Raw genomic sequence first — 22,919 nt, 5'->3', positions numbered from 1 at the left:
GCCATTTTATAATGTAATCTATTTCTTGCTTGTGTCTAAAATTGTCCCGTTTCCATAGATCTGATAGAAAGAGTATTTCTTGGTCTATTAATTTTTCTCTGGTGTCACATTTTATGCCTAAATCCTATAGCTATTTTGACCTTACTTTAGTATAGGGTGTGAGATATGTGTCTATGCCTAGTTTTTGTTATATCATTTTCCAGTTTTCCCAATAATTTTCATCAAATAATAAGTCTTATCCCAGAAGCTAATGTCTTTGGGTTTATGTAACAGTACACTACTGTAGCCCTTTAACATTGTTTCCTTTGAATCTGTCTTAATCCACTGATCCATTAATCTTTTTCTTAACAAGTACCAGGTGGTTTTGATGACTGCCACTTTGTAGTATAGTATAAATTTTGTAGAGCTAGACCACCTCCATTTACCTATTTTTTTCATCAATTCCCTTGCTATTCTTGACCGTTTTATTGCTCCAGATGAATTTTGTTACTTTTGTTCTAGTTTGGTAAAATAATTACTTGGTTGTTTGATTGATATGGCACTGAATAAGTAATTCATTTTGGGTAGAATTGCCATTTTTTTATATCAGCTTGACATAATCATGAGCAATTGACATTTTCCCAATTATTTAGATCTGAATTGATTTGGATGAGGAGTGCTTTGTAATTGTGTTCATACATTTTATGGTTTTGTCTTGGGAGGTAGAATTCCTAGTATTTAAGGTTGTCTACAATTAAGATGGAATTTCTCTATCTGTCTCTTGCTCTCGGGCATTGCTGTTCACATAAGTAAATACAGATGATTGATGTGGATTTATTTTATAGTCTGTTATTTTGATGAATTTGTTCATTGTTTCAAGGAATTTTTTTGATGATTTTCTCAGATTCTCTAAGAATACCATCATATCATCTGCAAAGATCGTTGTGAATTTCGATTGCTTCAATTTATTTCTCTTCTCTTATTGCTGGAGTTAACATTTCTAATACTAGATTGAATAGTAATGGTGATAATGGGCATCCATTACAAATAATATTTGTTGAGGGTTTTAAATAGATGCTACTTATTATATTAAAGAAAGCTCCATTTATTCCTCTTATCTCTTGTATTTTTAATAGGAATGAATACTGTATTTTATTAAAGGCTTTTTTCTCCATCTATTGAGATCATCCGATGATTTCTGTTGGTTTTTCTATTGATATGTTCATTTATGTTGAGTGTTTTCTTAATATTGAACCATCCCTGCCTACCTGGTATAAATCCTACCTGATCATGGAGAATTATCCATGTGATAACTTGCAGTAGTCTCATTGATAAAATTTTACTTAAGATTTTTGCATCAGTGTTCATTAGGGAGATTAGTCTATAATTTTCTCTGACTCTTTTGGCTCTTCCTGGTTTAGGTGTCAGCACCATGTTGGTATTTTAAAAGGAATTTTGCAGGACTCCTTTTTCTCCCACTTTTTTTTTTTCTGGCAACAAAGCCCAGAGTTTATGAGAAAAGGGGGTTAAGAAAAGATCTTTCAAAAACTTTCATCAGTGACATGTTAAAATAATAAACAATAGAAATGGTAGCAGTTTTATACATATTAAATTGTTAAGAAATACATAAATACTACAATAAATAGCAGTAGTGCCTGCAGTTTCAGGCTGGTACTCTCTCTGCCTGGTCCTGGGGTTGTCAGAGTTCGGGCACTTCTGGGGAGAGGGTAGGAAACTCCTGAGTCAGGGATTGGTCCTACCCAGAGAGGAAGGTGAAGAGAAGATGTAGAGACAGACCAGTTCTCCTCATACCCATAAGATAGAGGGCAGGCACTTAACCTCAAAAAAGCCCTGAAATTGGCTTGTGAAAGTGGGTATTGGAAGGGTGGATGCTTGTGTATTGTGTAGAGGTGCAGTTTTCTGGCAGATGAAATGGAGTAGAAGCAAACACAAAATCTGTGTTATGCTCAAATATCTTGAATATATTGATCACACTAGAACAAATTCACATTTTTCAAAAACAAGCATCATTTGTTCTTTTTGGACTAGAGAAGATTGATAGAAGCCACCTTCCCTGAACACAAGAGGAGTCAAAACAGGGATTTCTGTGCTTAAAAGCAAACATTCAGGGGTGGCTAGGTTGCACAGTGGATAGAGCACCAGCCCTGGAATCAGGAGCACCTGAGCTCAAATCCAGCCTCAGACATCCAATAATTCCCTATCTATGTGACCTTGGGCAAGCCACTTAAGCCCATTTGTCGTGCAAAAAAATAAATAAATAAACATTCAGCTTTTAGCCCTGCTTTCTCCTGGATCTTGGAAGCAGAGTCCACAGTGCTTTGAAGATAGGAAGCCTCAGAAACATCAGATATAGATATAGATCAGATATAGATAACTATGCAAAGATGGATGAGAGGAAGAGCAAGAACTCTTAGGGCCAACATAGCAGCAGAAGCTAAACTGAGCAAAAGGCAATTCTTTTACGAGATCCTGGTTGGAGGCTGGATCTGAAGGTTTTTTGCTGCCTCAATGTTCTCAGCTGTTCCTCTGACTCCAATCACTGACCACCTTGGAGTGGCCAGTGACTGCAGCCCTGGGATGTTCTAATGCAGGCAGCTGTGTTTGGAGCGAGGGCTCAGATAATCTGGGAATGTGGGTGAGGATGAAGTCAGGGATGGGATATAGCCCCAGCCCTCTTCCTTGGACCTTAATATAAGGCCAAGTGCAAAAGAGGCAGAGTGAAGAGGGACATGGAAGGTCAAGGTTCTGAAAGTTGGGATGGTTGAAGAAAACAAGTCCTTTCCTTCCCCTCCTTCCACCTCCACCTCGGGACTCCTGAAAACAAGCTTCATATCCATGCAGAGGCAGAGCCCTTGTTAAAACTTTCCAACTTCTCCTTCCAAAGCTCGGACTCCTCAGCCAGACCCACCATGGAGGCAACAATCAAATCAGCCAGCATCCTCGCTGCCATTTCTGAAAAGATGAACTGGCTTCCTAGGTAAGTGCAGGTAAAAGCTGCTGCCACAGTGATGATGAAGTTGGAGATGGCGATGACCACTGCCTTCACTGACCTCGCTTGCCATCCAAAGTCAGTTAGAGTCCCATCCCGCCTTGGAGCCTGGCAAGAAACATTTCGGGTGATGCGCTTGTACTCCTCATTGGCCAGCTGCACTTTGATCCGCTCCAGGCGAGCAACCAGTTCTGGATTCCTGTGGGGTTTCACAACCTCGGGGAGATAGATCTCACTGCCTTCCAGGAGCTCATGAAGGAAGAGAGGGGAGCCCTGCTCACAGAGGTGCTCTTGCAGCTCCCGGAGCAGCCAGAAGGGCACCAGGGGCCCGTGTCCTCGGCCCCATCCCCGGCCCCGGACGCCCCCTCCTTGGTCAGGTTCGCCTCCAGTCCTGCCAGCAGCTGCGGGGCCAGGCCAGCTGCCTCCAGCTCCCCGCCTGGGCCCAGGGTCCGGAGCGGAGCCTTCTCCCACTTTTTAAAATAGCTTATGTAGAATAGGATTTAATTGTTCCTTAAATGTTTTGGTAGAATTCTCTTGTAAATCCATGTTGATCTGGAGACTTTTTCTTAGGAAGTTTATTGATTGTTTCTTCAATTTCGTTTTTCTGACATGTGGTTATTTAAGTAATTCATTTCCTCTTCTGTTAATCTTGGACGTTTGTATTTTTGTAAGTATTCATCCATCTTACATTATCAAATTTATTGGCATACAGTTGAGTAAAATAGCTCCAAATTATCTCATTAATTTCATCCAGAATGGTGGTTAATTCACCCTTTTCATTTGTAAAACTGGTAAAATAGTTATGTTTTTAAAATCAAATTAACCAAAGGTTTCTATTTTATTGACTTTTTAATAAAACCAACTCTTAGTTGCTTTTTAAATTAGATTAATGGTTTGCTTGCTTTTAATTTTCTTTATCTCTCCCTTAATTTTCAGAATTTCTAATTTGGTATTAAATTGGGAAATCTATAATTAGTTCTTCTTCTAGCTTTTTTTATTTGCCTGCCCAATTCACAGATCTCTGCTTTTGGTATTTTACTGGCCTTGGCTACATTCCATAAATTTAGATCTGATGCCTCATTATCATCATTTTCTTGGATATTATTATTGATATTTCTAGATTTGCTGTTTGATCCACTCTTTTTAAAAATTATGTTATTTATTTTCCAATTGATTTTTGGTTTCTCTTTCTGTGACCTTTTATTACATTTAATTTTTATTGCATCATGATCTAAGAAGTATGCATTTATTATTTAATCCTTTCTGCATTTAATTATAAGGTTTTTAGGCCCTAGTACTTGATCAATTCTGCTTTAGGCATCACGTATTGCTGAGAAAAAGGAACATTCATTTCTATTTCCATTAAGTTTCATCCAGAGGTCTATCATATCTATGTTTTGTTACATTCTATTCACCTTTAAAAATTGTTTTGTTTTACAAATATATACAATAGTAGTTTCTAACTATCATTTTTGTAAGAATTTGAATTTTACAATTTTTTCCCTACTATCCCTTCCCTCCAACACCCCCCCCCCCGCCGAAGGTAGTCTGATAATCTTTACATTGTTTCCATGCTGTACAATGATCAAAATTGAATGTATTGAGAGGAAAAAAACATATCCAAATAAACATAACTTTGAGGAAAAAATAAAGTATTAGAGATAACAAAATTATTAAGTACATAAGATAATTTCTTTTTAAATTAAAGGTAAGAGTCATTTGTCTTTGTTTTACTCCAAAGTTTTTTCTCTGGATATAGATGGTATTCCCCAGTTGCAGGTAGTCTAAAATTTTTTCTTATTATTGTGTTGATTGAATGAGCTAGTCCATTAAGTTTGATCATCACTCCCATGTTGCTGTTAGGGTTTACAGTGTTCTGGTTCTGCTCATCTCACTCAGCATCAGTTCATGTAAGACTTTTTAGGTCTCTCTGAAATCTCATCCCTCCTGTTTTCTAATAGAACAATACTGTTCCATAACATACATATATATAGCATAATTTGTTCATCCATTCCCCCAATTGATGGACAGTCACTCAATTTTCAATTCTTTGGCACCACAAACAGGGCTTCTATGAATACTTTTGTATGTGATGTCTTTATCCTTTTTTCATAATCTCTTCAGGATATAGACCCAGTAATGATATTGCTGGATCAAAGGGTATACACATTTTTAATTGTCCTTTGGACATAATTCCAAATTGCTCTCCAGAAAGTTTGGATGAGTCCAGAGCTCCTCCAACAATGCATTAGTATCCCATATTTCCCACATCCCCTCCAACATTACTTATTCAGTTCACCTTGTTAACTTCCTTCTTGGCTTTTTTTTTTTGTGATTATATTTATCTAGTTCTGATAGGAGGTTACAATCCCCATTATTAAAGTTTTACAGTCTTTGTCTCCTTGTAATCCATTCAGCTTTTCCTCTAGGAATTTGGAGGCTATAACACTAGGTATATACCTGTTTGGTAATGTTATTGCTTCATTACCTATGTAGCCTTTTTAAGAAGATGCATTTTCCTTCCATATCCCTTTCAATGAGATGGATTTTTGCTTTTGCTTTATCTGAGATCAGGATAACCACCCCTGATTGTTTTAACTTGAATTGAAGCATAATATATTTTTCTCATTCATTTACTTTTATCCTAGGTTCATCTCTCTGCTTCAAATGTATTTCTTGTAAAAATATATATCTATTTTTAATCTGTTTTGCTATATGCTTCCATTTTGTGGGACAATTCATTCCATTCACATTTATAGTTAAGATTACTTATTCTCTATTTCCTTCCAAGCTATCTTTCCCCATTTAAATTTTTCTCTTCCATTTCTTCTTATTCCTCTTCACCAAAATTTTACTCCCTTTCCACTTTTAACTTTTCCTTTAATTTTTTTAAAATTCTTTTATATTTTTTAAGGCAATGGGGTTAAGCAACTTGGCCAAGGTTACCCAACAAGACAATTATTATGTAACTGAGGCCGGATTTGAGTTTAGGTTCTCCTGAGTCCAGTCAGTGCTCTATCCACTATACCACATAGTTGCCCCTATCCTTTAAAATTTAAGTTTCAGTTTGTTTTCTTTTATATCTTTGCCTTCCCTTTTATCACTCGCTTCTTCCCTTATCTTTTCTTTCCCCTATCCCCCTTCCCTGTAGAGTAGGATAGATTGTTAAATCCAAGTGGGAACGTTTCTTATTCCCTTTTGGGACCAAATCTACTGAATAAAATTTATTCAATATTTACACCTTCCCTCTTTCCCTGTAAAAGTATAAATCTTTGTTTTTCTTCACCTGTAGTTTTGTTTTGTTTTTTTAATCATTTAAGTACTATTAATTAGGTATCATCCTTCACAAGTTGATTAATTGATTACTTGGTAAACTCAAACTGTTATCAAAGTGCCTTCACAGTTTGATTTATTGATAAGCAGCATTGGCTCAAAAATCATATCTTCTCTTCTGTCTCCTTGGAAGTATACTTTTCAAGATTTTTGAATTACATCAATTTACAATAAGTTTTTTTTACCTTTCCCCCCCTTTCAAATACCCTCAAGTATACACAGTCCTCATGAGTCAGTATAATCCAAAGCCAAATCATTTCATGAACTTTTTGTATCCCTGCCCCCCAAGTATATTTTCTCCCATACTTCTTCCCCCGCCCCAGGGTACTTAACCCTTTGTTAAGTAAAATATGGATTAAATCCAGCCCTGATTTAATTAGCTATGGGAATTTCAAAATGCTCTAAGTACTGGGAAACTCTGAAGGTATCATTTAAGAACTTTACAATTGATAGTTCAAAAATCTTAAAAACAATGAGAGTCATGGCTCAGGATATGTGGACAAAGTAGATATTCATTAAATGTGGTTTCCTTTCAATAAACATGTCTCCTAACCCCTGAATTTTATATTTTCTTCCTTTCCTATCACATATTCCACTTGTGATGGGGTTTCTTTCCCTTTAAGGCTTAAATACTTGAAGTCTCCTGTCCTCTTCCCCTCCAATGGTGGGTGGGCTTTCAGGTAGACTCAGTCTAGGGTTCAAGTCTTAATGAGATGGTGGATGGGATCAAAATCACCATGTGTCCAAACTACCAACCTTTCCCCCAACCCAGGGAGAAAGCATAATGATAGGAAATCTTCCCTCCTCTAATTTCTCAATCTTACCTTAAGGGTTCTTTCTTTTCTTAAACTTCTTCTAAACTCTCGCCAAACCACAGTCTTTTTTTAAGACTCCTCCTCTACTTTCTTTAACTCTGCATACCTAGCACAGCTACCAACAGCTCAGTGAGGGAGGGGTTGATCTCTACATGGGGGCCATTGCACAACTACTTTCTTCTCAGAATGATTTGTAAAACACTTTACAAGGTTCCCCAAATCCGTCTTTGGTATATAAAGTCAAACCTGCTTAAATCTTCTGCCTACATGCTTTAACCAATTTCCATACTTTTACCAAATGATTCAAAAATCGCAATTGTGTCTACTCTGGATTTTCTTCCCAGTACTTTCATAACCTCTTACTCAGACTATACAACTTACATTTTCCTCAATATATGGTCCCACGATTCCTTTTCATTAGCTCTTCTTGACTTTAATTCATACTATTCTGAAATAGAATCACACAGTTTATACAGCTATATAAATCACAGATATGATTCCACTTTTCAAAATACATTTTTCATTCCAAGGTTTTTAATATTTAACATTTCTGGATTATAGCTGCTAAAACCCTGCATCTAGTTTAAAAGAGAACAATTTTAACCTTTGCTCTCATTACAAGAATGACTCAAACATCCTTAACCAAAATGAATTTTTCCCCAAAATATTCCCATATATTCTTTTTACTGGTATATTTATCTTACTCATATTTCTTTCCTTAAACTATACCTCAAAACTGTAATTATCTTAAGAATTTCCCATTCTTCTTTTTACCTAAATATGCCCCTCTAAATACAATTAAGGGAACTTAACTCCTATCTTAGCATGTAGCTAATAGCAGGTGTCACAGCCAAACACCTAACCAATCTCTGGCTATTAGATCCAAGTCACCTAAAAGTTCTTTTTCTGCTTGCTTAGTAACTAATTATAAAGATCCAAGATATTAAAGGAACATTCTTTTACATATGCATATATATATATATATATATATATATATATATATATATATACATATATGTATTGAATATCACTGTCCAGCCAGAGATCATGTGGGTAAGTTAAATGTCTTAAGCCAGATTTATTCTTCCTGGAGAGATATTATCCAAATGTCATTTTGGGGAAATCAAGGGAAAGGACTGCAACCTCAGTCATACTGAGAAGCCATCCCTTTGGCTACCCATCCCTGTCACCTGACATCTTTAGTCCATTGGTTTCCTTGGCTCTGAGAACATGACATCTATCCAATTGCTTTTCCTTGTGTTGACCATCCTGGTATCTGGCATGAGAGAAAATTAATTAAAAGTCCTGTGATCTAAAATAGTTGTTTTACCTAGTTAGAATTTCTAATCAATACAATTCACTAAATTCCATTATAATCTTAGTGGGATCACAATTAATGAAACCCCTACCTAAAGCTAAAAGTATACTTCCTGGGTCTTTGCCTAAAATTAGGTATTCTAACCATGATTAGCCCTACAGGCCTCATCTCCTACTGCTTACTAGAGACATCCCTTTGTCTGAAATCATATCCAATCCATCTCTATATAAAGTGGAGTATTAGATTCCTCTTGGCTAAGGAGAAACCTTCTAACCTATTGTATTTTACAACAAATAAATACCTCTGTCATTCAGGAGATTGCACAAAAAAATCTCAAATTTTCTTGTGTTTATTTTTCTTATAGTGTTTTTACTTCAAAACAAGCAACCACAATCACAGTTTTGGAACATATATATATACATACATATATATATATATATATATATATGTATGTATATCCTAAATATTCCCAAACTACAAACTTCTATACATAAACTTGTTTAGCTACTAGTCAACCTCAACATACAAATTGTTATTTTTGTTTTGGTAAGGCAATTGGGGCTAAGAGACTTGCCCAAGTTCACACAGCTATGTAATCACCAAGTGTCTGAGGCCTGATCTGAACTCAAGTCTCCTGATTCCAGGGCCAAATGCTCTATCCACTGCACTACCCAGCTGCCCCCTAACATACAAATTACTTTTCAGACTTCTGTAAAACCATTAGAATATCATTGAGTAGCTTTAAATTTCCAACATGTATTATTAATTTTAATATAACAGAACAACAATAAGAGTAACACACAAATTACTAGATTGTACAAAGCAATCCTTCCATTATTACATTATCCATGAACCCACAGATCTATCCCAGAATGGGCCATACTTTTTGATATTTCCCTTCTTGCCCTTCAAAGAAATCTCACATAAATCCCAGGCTTTAACAATACAGTAATTAAATAACATTCACAAGAGATAACTAAATATTGTAAATATAATCTCTTTGCAGTTACAAAAGAATATCACAACTGAAAAATTCTTCTTATTCATCAATAAGTTACCTTACAATGGGGCCCACAATTGCTATTTGTTTAGAGCCCACCCATCAGTTGTTTGCAATTACCAAGAGAGAAGTCCACATTCTTGACTTCTTTAAAATTAAATATACATTGTTAATATATAGTAATCATAACACTCTTGTTTAACCATCTCATTTCCCTTAGAACAAGAGCAAAGTGAATATCCCATGATCTTTATAGTTTTGTCTTCCAGACCTCTTTGCCCAGATTCTTAGAATTCAACCTCATACATATGATACATTTAAAACCCCAATCAATAACAACTAAATTTCCCAACAGTTTAGTCTGATAAAAACTTTAGAGTACCTTATACTGAGAATCCAGCATTCATATCCAAAAGCTCTATCCAAAATAAAAACACCATTGTTAGCATTATTAAGCTTAACACTAAAATGAACTAGACTTTTTTTTAAAAAGAAATCAGTAAACATTCCTGATAATAGTTATTTCTCCTCTTAGTAACACAATAAACTTAATTCCTTGCAAAACTTACAATAGTGTTAAAATAATTTACAATCCCGAACTAATTTAACATTACAGTTCTAATAATGTTTACTGATATCCCAAAAGTTGTTTGTCAAAGGAAGGGGGCAGAAGAGAAACAGTTCTAATATATAATATTCTACTGAAGAAATCTCAGACTTTATCCCACTCAGTAAGTTTTGGAAGACACTGACTCAGGACCCCTCTACTTCTGATGCCCCCATTAGAGAAAATGTTAAGCTTTGTGACCACAGCAGAATTGAACTGAGTCAAAGGAACTGAGACACTTTAGAGTAAACAACCTTGTTTTTTTCCAGGGCTTTTTGTCTTAAACATAGTGTTGTCATCTTGGACCTGTTCAAATGGAGAGACAAGACCTGAAGATACCCATAATCTCTAAGTACAATTTCAATTATATTCAGTCCTTTAATTACCCTAAAAGAAGTACAATTCTCAAGAATTTGAAGTATTATATCTTCCCTTTTATGGGTGTATACAATTTGATGGTCTTGACTAACATTTGTTTTGTTTTGTTTTTTCTTCCACTTTTTATGTACCTTTTTATGTATTTCTTGAGTTGTGCTTTGACAATTGAATTCTCTGTTCAGTTCTAATCTTTTTGTCAGGAAATTTTGGAAGTCCTCTATTTTTGGTAAACATCCATTTTTTCCCTTGAGAGTATATGCTGAATTTTTCAGGCTAGTAAATTCTTGGTTGTAATTCCAGGTCCTTTCCCCTCTAAAATAATAGTATTCCAGGTCCTCTGGTTCTTCATTGTTGAGGCTGATTGGTTCTGTGAGTCTGATTGAGTTTCCTTTGTATTTAAATTGTTTCCTTTGTGCTGCTTGCAAGATTTTCTCCTTTATTTGAGAGTTGTGAATTTGGTTATAACAGACCTTAGAGTTTTTATCTTGGCATCTCATTCTGGGGGTGTCCTGTGTATTCTTTCAATGGCTATATTATCTTCTTGTTCCAGCAGATGTGAACAGTTTACCCTTATAATTTCCTGCATGATATTTTCCAGGTTCTATTTTTTTAATCTAGGCTTTCTACTAGACCATTGATTCATTAATGATCTCATCTGCATCTATTCCAGGTCAATGCTTTTCCTAAAAGATATTTTACATTTTCTTCAGTTTTTTCAGCCTTTTTAATTTATTTGATTGAATCTTGAAGTTTCTTTAGATTTGCTGATTTCTGTTTGTTCAATTCTAATTTTTTGGATTTTATTCTCTTCAATTTATTTTTCTGTTTCCTTTTCTACTTGGTTAATTTTACTTTTAATGGAGTTGATTTCTTTGATCAATTTTTCATTATTTTCCTACATGACTCATTTATGTTTTCCATTTTTCTTCTTTGGATTTTAAATTCTTTTTAAAGCTCTTCCATGAGCTTTTGTATTTGAATCCAGTAAAAAGATTCTTTTGAGACTTCCTCTGTGAGTAATTTTTCATAGATTTCTTCTTCCAATGTGGTATTATTCCCACCTTTATCTGCAAAATAATTTTCTTTTTTTTTTTAGGTTTTTTTTGAAAGGCAAACGGGGTTAAGTGGCTTGCCCAAGGCCACACAGCTAGGTAATTATTAAGTGTCTGAGACCGGATTTGAACCCAGGTACTCCTGACTCCAGGGCCAGGGCTTTATCCACTGTGCCACCTATCTGCCCCTAAAAGTAATTTTCTATAGTGAAAGTTCTTTTAGCTTCTTTGCTCAAATTTGTTGTTTTAGCTTTGCACCTGGGGTATAGGGAGTATATCCACATTTTTTATGCTGAGGCTGGTCTAATCTCTGGCTTGTCATTGGCTAAGATGTTGTTTATGCTGCCTAGGCCTTGCCTAGAGGTTTATTTCCTCCTTTATGTCCAGGTTCTAACTATGCAGTACTTTGTTCCCAATCCAGTGTTGAATTTTGCCCAGGTGTTCCCAGGGTTGAGATTTTAGGGCTGGGACTCTCTCTGCTGCCTTGCTATCCAGCTGCTAGCATCAATGCTGTTGTCGAGATGTCAGGACCACTACTGCACTATGGTTTAAAACCTCTATCTGGGGATTGCTAGGTGGCACAGTGGATAAAGCACCGGCCCTGGAGTCAGGAGTACCTGGGTTCAAATCCGGTCTCAGACACTTACTAATTACCTAGTTGTGTGGCCTTGGGCAAGCCACTTAACCCCGTTTGCCTTGCAAAAAAAAAAAAAAACACCTAAAAAAATTAAAAAATAATACCTCCATCTGGTTCTCTAGATCTCCAACCTCATTTGGTGTATTTCCCCCTTTTCCCCAAAGACACAACCCTTCACTGAAGAACTTCCCCAATATCTATCATTGAAACTTCTTTAGGATCTTCTCTTTGTTCTTTGTGGGATGTGCATAACTTTAAAATCAGTGCAGAGTCTTCATTTATATTTGATCGAGAAAAACTCCAGGAGCCTGTTAGCTTCCCATCACCATCTTGACTCTGCCCTGGCAGATCTGAATAATATATTTTTTAAAGAATGAAATCATTTATTCCTCAGATATTGAAATTATCCCCAAATTCTGTTACAATTCTATTTTCCTTCAGAGTTATAGACCTTCTAATATTTAATTCTCTGAGGACTCTTGAACTGAAGTTCTCCTGATTGTTGCTAATGTCATTCAGTGGCATGAATCATAAGTCATGAAAAACTCAAACACTGGAACCAATAACTAGCTTATTTTTCCTGCACCAATATTAGAGGGTTCTCTGATATCTGGATATTATTGATCTTGATAATCACATACATATTTCAGAATTCAACATATTCTTTTTTTCAAATTAAAGATGAATAATACTCTACTGAGAAATATGAATGAATTACCTTCCTTTCTAAGAAAATGAAGGAAAAAACTGAATTCCATTCTTGTTCAAAAGTGATTAATACCCCTATCAAACTTAAACTTTACTTTATACAACTTTTCACTTGTTAAAGAACAGTGTGGTTTACTTTTATTTTTCATATGAGTATTTTATTTGTTTTTCCAAATAAATGCAATGGTAGTTTTGCCAATCATTTTTTGCAAGATTTTGAGTTTTACAATTTTCTCCCACCTTCCCTTGCCTCCAACCTCCCCCTGACAGAAAACAATATGATATAAGTTCTATATTTATAACCATGGTAAACAGAAAACAATTTTGAATTTGTTGTGAGAGAAGAATCAGATGCAAATGGAGGGGAAAAATTGGAGAAAAAATGACATAATATATAATAAAACATTTAAGAATTAAAGATAGTAAGCTTTGGTCATAATTTAAACTTCATAGTTCCTTCTCTGGATATGCATGATATTCTCCAACACAAGTCTTACTTTCTGTTTGTTTATGGTAGTGCAAAAATGACAAAGTCCATCATGGTTGATCATCATGGTATGTGTATAATGTTCTTCTCTTTGTACTATTCACTCAGCATAAATTCATGCAAGTCTTTCCAGATTTTTCTGAAATCCCATACTTCATGAATTTTTATGGAATAATATTGTTCTGTCACATATATATATCACAATTTATTTATACATTCCCCAATTTATAGGCTTCCCCTCAATTTCCAATTCTTTGCCACTACAAAGAAGGCTTCTATGATTATTTCAGAACTTGCAGAATTTTTATCCATTTTCATGATGTCAGGATAGAGACCCAGAAGTGATATTGTTGAATCCAAAGGGTATGCATATTTCCATTGCCCTTTGAACATAATTCCAAATTTCTCTTCAGAAAAATTTATTGAACACACAACTGTACCAATAATGTATTACTGCCCCATTTTTCCCACATTCCCTCCAACATTGATCATTTTCCTTTGGAGTCATATTGGCCAATCTGAAAGGTATTAGATGAAAGCTCAGAGATTTTTAACTTCCATTTATCTAATCAATAATTATTTAGAGTAATTTTCCATGACTATAGATAACTTTAATTTCTTTCTCTGTGAATTGACTTTACATATCCTTTGTCCATTTATCAATTGGGGAATTAAATTTGTTTTTCTGTTATAAAGGTGACTCATCTCTGTTTATAACTGAAAAAGGAGTCTTTTATCAGAGACATTATTTGTAAAAATTGTTTTCCAAATATTGTCATTTGTTTTAATCTTAATTGCAGTTGTTTTGTTTGTGCAAGACCTTTTTAAATTAAATGTAATCAAAATTATAGAGTTTGTTCTTTATTATGTTCTCTGTCATTTCTTTGGTCATAAACTTCTCCCTTTTGCATAGATCTGACAAATAAAGTTCCTTCTTCTTCAAATTGATTTATAACATTACCATTTGAGGCTAAATCCTGCACTCATTTCATTTTTTTGAGAATTTTAAATTTAATTTTAGAGGTCTAGCATACTAGTCTCTGTACCCTGCTACCTCTTGAATACTTTTTTTAAAAAAATTAATTTATTTATTGTGAATTTTACAATTTTCCCCTAATCTCGCATCCCTCCACCCACCACCCATAAAAGGCAGTCTGTTAGTCTTTACATTGTTTCCATGGCATACATTGATCTAAGCTGAATGTGATGAGAGAGAAATCATATCCTTAAAGAAAAAAAAATATGAGATAGAAAAATTACATAATAAGATAACCTTTTTTAAATTAAAAATAACCATCTTTCATATTTATTCTAACTCCACGATTCTTTCTCTAGATTACAGATGGGATTCTCCATCACAGATATACTCAAATCATGCCTAATTATTGCACTGATAGAATTAGCAAGTCCGATAAGTTTGATAATCACTACCATGTTGCTGTTAGGGTGTACAATGTTCTTCTGGTTCTGTTCATTTAGCTCAGCATCAGCTCAGGCAAATCCTTCCAGGCATTGCTGAATTCCCATCACTCTGGCTTCTAATATAACAATAGTGTTCCATAACATACATATACCACAGTTTATTAAGCCATTCCCCAATTGAGGAAAATCCCCTCAGTTTCCAGTTCTTTGCCACAACAAACAGAACTGCTATGAATATTTTTATACAAGTGTTGTTTTTACCCTTTTTTCATACTCTCTTTCAGGTCTATTTCATAATAGACCCAGCAATGGTATAGCTGGATCAAAGGATATGCACATTTTTGTTTCCCATTGGGTGTAATTCCAAATTGCTCTCCAGAAAGTTTGGATGAGTTCATAGCTCCAGCAGCAATGTATTAGTATCCCAGATTTACCACATCCCTTCCAAGACTGATCATTGTCCTTTCTGCTCATATTGGACAGTCTGAGAGGTGTGAGGTGATTTAATTTACATTTCTCTAATAATTAGTGATTGAGAGCAATTTTTCAGATGATTATGGATCACTTTGATTTCCTCATCTGTAAATTGCCTTTGCATATCCTTTAACCATTTGTCAATTGTGAAATGGCTTGTGTTTTTTTTTTTTGGAAAATTTGACCCAGTTCTCTGTATATTTTAGAAATGAGTCCTTTGTCAGAAATACTAGTTGTTAAAGCTATGTCCCAATTTATTATATTTCTTTTAACCTTAGTTACAGTGATATTGTCTGTGCAAAAGCTTTTTTAATTTAATGTTATTGAAATTATCTAGTGTGTTTTTAATGATGTTCTCCATCTCTTCCTTGGTCATAAACTGGTCATAAATCCATAGATCTGACACTTAAACTATTCCTTGATCTCTTAGTTTGCTGATAATATTGTTTTCATGTCTTAATCCTGTACCAATTTTGACCTTATCTTGGTATAAGGTGTGAGGTGTTGGTCTAAATAAAGTTTCTGCCATTCTAACTTCCAATTTTCCCCAACAGTTTTATCAATGAGAGAGTTTGTAACCCAATAGTTAGACTACTTGGGTTTATCAAACAGCAGATTACTATAATCATTTCCTGCTATGGCATCTAGTCTATTACACTGATCCAACATTATTTCATAGCCAGTACCAGACAGTTTGGATAACTGATGTTTTATAATATAATTTTAGATATGGTAGGTCTGACTTCTTTTATACTTTTTTTTCATTGAAACCTTAGAAATTCTCAATGTTTTATTTCTACCAAAGAATTTACTTACAATTTTTTTCTAACTCATTAAAGTGATTTTTTTGGAATTTTGAATGGTAGAGCACCAAACAGGTAGTTTAACTGAGGTAGAATAGTCATTTTTTTTTATTATAGTAGCTCAGCCTATCCGTGAGCAGTTAATATTTGCCCAGTTATTTAAATTTTATTTTATTCATGTGGGAAGTGTTTTGTAATTGTTTTCAAAAACATTTTTGAGTCTGCCTTGGAAGGTAGACCCCCAAGTATTTTATATTGTCTGAAGTTACTTTGAATGGGATTTCTCTTTCTAGCTCTTTCTACTGCAGCTGGTTGGTCATATATAGAAATGTTGAGGATTTATGAGGGTTCACTTTATTCCTGCAACTTTGCTAAAGTTGTAATTATTTCTAATAGTTATTAGATGATTTTTTTGGAGTCTCTGGGTATACCATCATGTCATCTGCAAAGAGTGAGAGTTTTGTCTCTGTTCCCAATTTTAATTCCATCAATTTCTTTTTCTTCTCTTATTGCAGAGACTAGAATTTCTAGTACAATATTGAATAGTAGTCGTGATAATAGACATCCTTGCTTTACCCCTGATCTTAATGGGAATGCCTCTAGCCTATCCCCATTGCATATAATGATTGTTGTTGATGGTTTCAAATAGATACTGCCTGTTGTTCTAAGGAACAATCAATTTATTCCTATGCTCTCTAGTGTTTTGAGTAGCAATGGGTGTTGTATTTCATCAAAAGCTTTTTCGGTATATATTGATGTAATCATATGATTTCCTAATATATATTATTAATATATAACAATATATAATTTATAACATATAGCAATAATAATAATAATAATATAATATAGTTTTCCTAATATATTAAAAACCCTGCATTCCTGGGATAAATCCTGCTTGTTCATAATGTATTGTCCTAGTGATAACTTGTAATCATTTTGCTAAGATATTATTTAAGATTTTTGCATCTATATTCATCAGGGACATAGGTCTTTAATTTTGTTTCTCTGCTTTAACTCTTCCTGGTTTAGGTATCAGCACCATTATGGTGTCATAGAAAGTGTTAGGCAGAATTCTGTCTTCACCTATTTTTCCAAAAGTTTATATAGAATTGGAACCAATTGTTACTTAAATGTTTGGTAGAATTCAGTAGTGAATCCATCTGGCCCTGGAGATTTTTTCTTAGGTAGTTCAATAACAGCTTCTTTAATTTCTTTTTCTAAGGTAGGGTTATTTAGGTATTTAATTTCTTCTTCATTTAATCTGGCCAATTTATATTTTTGTAAATATTCATCTATTTCACTTAGATTATCAAATTTATTGGCATAGAATTGGGTTAAATAATTCTGCATTATTACTTTAATTTCCTCACCTTCAGTGGTTATTTCACCTTTTTCATTTACGACACTAGCAATTTTGTTTTCTTGTTTCTTTTTTATTCAAATTAAGCAGAGGTTTATTGATTTTATTGATTTTTTTCATAAAAGCAACTCTTGGTTTTATTTATTAGTTCAATAGTTTTCTTGTTTTCAATTTTATTAATTTATCTTTTCAATTTTAGAATTTTTAATTTGTTATTTAATTGGGGGGGTTAATTTGTTCTTTCTCTAATTTTTTTTAATTGCATGTTTAATTCATTGATTTCCTCTTTCTCTAATTTATTCATGTAAGTACTTAAAAATATAATGTCTTCCCTGACAGCTGCCTCGGCTGTGTTCCATAAGTCTTGGTATGCTGTTTCATTATTGTCATTATCAAGGATGAAATAATCTGTTAATTATATAATTTGCTGTTTGATTCACTTATTCTTTAAAATGTTTTTATTTAGTTTCAAATTAGTTTTGAGTCTGTATCTTCCTAACCCAGCATTGCTTTGTTTTTAATTGTTATCATATTTTGATCTGAGAAAGATATTTTCACTATTTCTGCCTTTCTTCAATCTACTATTAGGTTTTTGTGCCCTTGTACATGATGAATTTCTGTGTAAGTGCCATGTACTGCAGAAAAAAATTATATTCCTTTCTCTCCCCATTCACTTTCCTCCATAAGTCTATCATGTCTAGGTTTTCTAGCAATCTATTTGCCTCCTTAACTTCCTTCTTTTTTTATGCTGAGATTTATCTAAATCTCAGAGTAGTAGGCTGAGATCTCCCACCAATAGAGCTTTGCTGTTTATGTCTTCTTGTAACTCTTTCAATTTCTCCTCTATGAATTTGGATGCTATACGATTTGGTGCATACCTATTTAGTATTGAAATTATTTTATTATCTATGGTATCTTTTAGGAGGATATAGTTTCCTTCCTCATCTCTTTTGATGTGATCTATTGTTGCAGCTGCTTGGTCTGATATAAGGATTGCTACCCCTGCTTTTTTCACTTCAGCTGAAGCAAAATATTTTGTGCTCTAACCTTTTACCTTTACTCTGTATGTAGCTCTTTGCTTATAATGAGTTTCTTGTAAGCAGCCTATTGCAGGATTCTGGTCTTTAATCCACTCTGCCATTCACTTACGTTTTAAGGGAGAGTTCATCCCATTCACATTTTTTTTAGGTTTTTTCAAGGCAAATGGGGTCAGTAGCTTGCCCAAGGCCACACAGCTAGGTAATTATTATTAAGTGTCCCAGATCGGATTTGAACCCAGGTACTCCTGACTTCAGGGCTGGTGCTTTATCCACTGCGCCACCTAGCAGCCCCTATCCCATTCACATTTAATGTTATAATTGCCAACTCTTTATTACCCTTCATGCTATCTTCCCTCTGTATTTTCCCCCCTTTTCACTTGTTCCATATTCCCCATTATTTTGTTTCTGAATACCACCACATTCAGTGTGTTTTCCCTCCTATATTCAATCCCCCTTCCCTTTCTTTTCCCTTTACCTTGCCCTTTCTTCCTTCCCTTCCTTCTGTTAGGTCACCCTTTTCTTCCCCTTCCGTTTTTGCCATTTTACTGCTTGAAAGATAAGTTTCTTATACTCAGTGCATGTATGTTAACTTTAATCCAAATCTGATGAGAGTAAGTTTCACTAGGTTCTCACCGCCTCCTTTTTTCCCCTCATTTGAAATAGGTCCTTTGTGCCTCTTAACATAATGAGATTTGCCCCATTCAATGTGGTCCATCCTGCCATCTCTTTATTGTCCCCCTTTTTAAGGAGATATTATTTTTAAATCATACTTTCACAGTCACAGAAAAGTCATGAGTGTCTGTCACTTCTTAGCTAAATAGATTCTCTCTAATAGAGTTACAATTCTTGAGAGTTATTAAAATCTTTCTCCCAGGTAAGGATATGCCATTTTCATCTTATTGATAGCAGTTTGTTTTTTCTTTACCCTTTTTTTTTTTTGCCTTTTAATGTGTCTCTTGAGTCTCCTAATTGAAGTCCAAATTTTCCATTAAACTCTGGTCTTTTCATCAGGAAATGCTGGAAGTCTCCTATTTCATTAAATGTCCATATTTTCTCCTGAAAAATAAGTTCAGTTTTGCCATATAATGAATTCTTGGCTACATTAAAAGCTCCCTGGTTTTTCAGAATATCACATTCCAGTCCCTTTGATCCCTTAATATTAATGCAGTCAGGTACTGTAGAATCCTTACTCTGGCTCAAGGGTATGTAAATTGTTTCTTTCAGGCTGCTTGCAGGATTTTCTCTTTTATCTGACAGTTCTGGAATTTGGCCACAATATTCCTTTGCATTTTCATTTTGGAATCCCTTTCCAGAGAGTATTGATGTATTCTTTCAGTGACTATTTTGCCCTCTGATGTCAGAGAAGTTTTCCATCACTAAATCCTATAATATTAATTCCATGTATTTTTCTCGTCAATATTTTCAGGGCAACCAATAATTTTTAAGTTATTGCCAGTGGAGTATTTTACATTTTCTTCTATTTTTTCATTTTTTTTTGGTTTTCTTTAACAGATTCTTGTTGTCTCATAAAGTCATTTGTAGAGAAGAATTTTCTTCATATACCTTTTGCAACTCCTTCTCCAATTGGTCAATTCTATTTTTGAAAGAGTTTTCTATTTCACCAATTGATATTTTGAGAAAATTATTTTCTTTTTGCATTGTTCCTACTGTATTTTCCAAGGATTTGTTCTCTTGTTGCAAGTTGTTAATGTTTTCTTGGGTTTCTTTTCTCAGATTTTCCAGTTGATTTTTAAACTCCTTTCTGACTTATTCAAGGAAGTCTTTCTGTGCTGGAGACCAAATCATATTCTCCTCAGAGGTTCTAGATCACTCTGATTTAGGATCTTTAACTTCTAAGAATTTTTCTATGAAACCCCCCCTTCCTATGACCTTTTATCATTTTCTTAAGATCTTGTGTTGGGAGTGGGGCTGGTTCACAGTGGTTTGGTGTTGGGATCCCTAGAGGGTTTACTCATTGAGGTTAATAACTCCAAGTGTGCTGGCCAGTAGTGGGCGCTTGTTGCTTTCTCTGGAATGTCTGTGACCTTGATTTGAGTCCCTTTCCCTTGATCTGGAACATGTGGGTGAAGCTCCTGGATACTTTTTTCCTTCAACAGTGTGGGCTAAGCCCAGGGAAAGGTAATCACTCTCCCTATTCACAGCTGAGAGAGCTCTGGTCCCTATGCCTTAGCTTGAGGTGGAGGTGGCTTGCCACCATGTTTGTTCTGGGAAGAGTATTCAGCTGAAATGAAGTATGAAGTCTAAGGACCTCCAGACCAAAGGAGCCCAGCAGATCAATGGCTGCAACTCTCCCCCACTGGAAATCACCCTCCAGCCCTGCCTATAAGTCACAGACTGTCAGTTCCACAGCCAATGCCTCCATGCCCAGTTAGTTCCCAGACCACGGTTCCCACAGTCAGTGCCTCCATGGCTGATCCTAGGCTAGTCTGGCTCTCAAACCCTCCAAGCCTGTTTCTTTCAGACTGCTTATAACATTTTCTCTTTATCCTAGGAGATTTGACTTTGGACTAAAATGTTCCTGAGAATTTTAGGGAGACATTTTTTTCTGGAAGCCATTGGTGGATTTTTTCAATGTATTTTATGCATTGTTTCTAAGAAATCAGGGCAGTTTTCTTTGATAATTGTTTGAAATATGATGTGCAAGGGTTTTATTTAATTATAGCTTTCAGGTAGCAAAATATTTCTTAAATTTTCTCTCATTTATATTCCAGATCAATTGTTTCTCCAGTGGAATATTTCATCTATTTATTTCATTTTTTATTTTGTTTAATTGATTCTTGAAGTATTATAGAATAGAGGAATTAGCTTCCACTTTCCCAAATTTAATTTTTAAGGAATAATTTTATTCTCTTAGTTTTTTTTCTTTTAGCATTTAGCCACTTCTACATTTAAAAGTAGTGTTTACTTCTGTCAACTTTTATAACTCCTTTTTATTTTGCCAGTTCTGATTTTAAGGAGTTCTATCTTCATTTTTTTCCCCTTCTACCTCCCTTATTTCATTTTTAGAAACCCTTTTGAGCTATTTCAGTAGCTTGTCTCTGAGGTGCAAACCACTTCACATTTTTTATTTGAGGTTTTGTTTGTAGGCATCTTGTCAGTGTTATCCTCTACTGAGTTTGTGTCTTGATCTTCCGTATCTCCATAATACCTTTCTATGGTCTTATTCTTCCTCTGCCTCCCCTTCTCCTTCTCCTCCTTCTCCTCCTCTTCCTCCTCCCCTCCTACTTTCTTCCTCTCCTCTTCCTCCTCTTCTTTCTGCTTTTCCTTCCCCTTCTCCTTCCCCTGCTCCTTCCCCTTCTCTTTCTCATCTCTTTGATGTACTGGGACTTTGGGGGAGAAGTAGCTCACCCAGTACTGCTCTGAGGGGGTAGTTGTATCCTGTGTTGTGCAGTGCAGTGGCAAGCATATCTGGCAGGTCACCTGATGTTTTGCTGAGGTCATTGGAGGATCTGATATTGTACTTCTCTGCTGAGGCATGTTGGCTTGGAGTACTGGTGCTGGTGCTTGCTTAAATACCTGAGCATGTGTTGAAGTACATAGTGGATCCTCATTTGCTCTGTAGCTCTCTTCCTGTTTCAGTGAGTTGAGGATGGAAGCAGGGAGTGACTGGGGCAACATGGTGCTGCAAGGTCTAGTTTTGTGTTTCACTTGATGTTATGTTGATGTGCATAAAGGTAGGAACAAGTGAGATAGTGGATCAGTGATAGGGTTGCAAGGGAGCAAGACTAGCTTCTTGCCTACTGCTGGATAGGACTGCACTGCAGCTTAGGCCTTACTGCTAGTTTGATGAGGCATGCTCTGCTGCTGGTTTGTTGGGATACTGAGCATGTATTTTATTCTTTTTTTGCTGCAGTGAGATTCATTTCATTCCATTTCCTTGGTGCTGCTATTCCATAATTCATATTAGAGTGTGATTTATATTTGTTTGGAGATTAAGATGAGAGAGTTCAGAGGATTTCCTCCTTACTCTGCAATATCAGACATAAATAGCATTCTCAATTTATTTATAATAAAATGTATACAGATGAATACACTTTCAGGAATTTTAAACACATAATTTAGCAGATATAATAAGTTAAATAACTTGTTACCTTGCAACGGGTCTTATCAATTTTCTATCTCTATGGTAACAAGGCTATGATATATAGAAAAACATGACAAGAAAAAAATAATATATTTTTCATGTGTATATTTAGCACAAGGGAGTTACAAAATAGACTAGACAAGTATTTTCCCTCACTTTTAAAAATGAACTTTCACATCATATAACTATATGATAAGAATACACACCTGACTTGTCTATCATTTGTATGTTATCAGTGTGCCTAATCTCCTAGTACAAGAAGACCAAATGAATTACATCTTAGGAACTAGTGGACATAAAACAATATCTTGGAAGATGTTTCCAAGTAGTAATTTTTAACTGTAAATATGCTCACATTCACATAGAAATATATAATGAACATGTATGTCTA

General features: G+C 34.9%; 1 pseudogene; it reads right to left on the bottom strand.

Moving 5' to 3' along the window:
• Nucleotides 1-2,855: 2,855 nt before the first annotated feature.
• LOC141489300 (transmembrane protein 199 pseudogene) lies at nucleotides 2,856-22,062 on the bottom strand (annotated as a pseudogene).
• Between the last annotated feature and the right edge of the window lie 857 nt (nucleotides 22,063-22,919).

This window comes from Macrotis lagotis, chromosome 5, assembly GCF_037893015.1.
Source record: "Macrotis lagotis isolate mMagLag1 chromosome 5, bilby.v1.9.chrom.fasta, whole genome shotgun sequence".
Taxonomy (NCBI): Eukaryota; Metazoa; Chordata; class Mammalia; order Peramelemorphia; family Peramelidae; genus Macrotis; species Macrotis lagotis.
The sequence above is the reverse complement of the archived record's forward strand: the minus strand, read 5'-3'. Positions and strand labels throughout refer to the sequence as shown.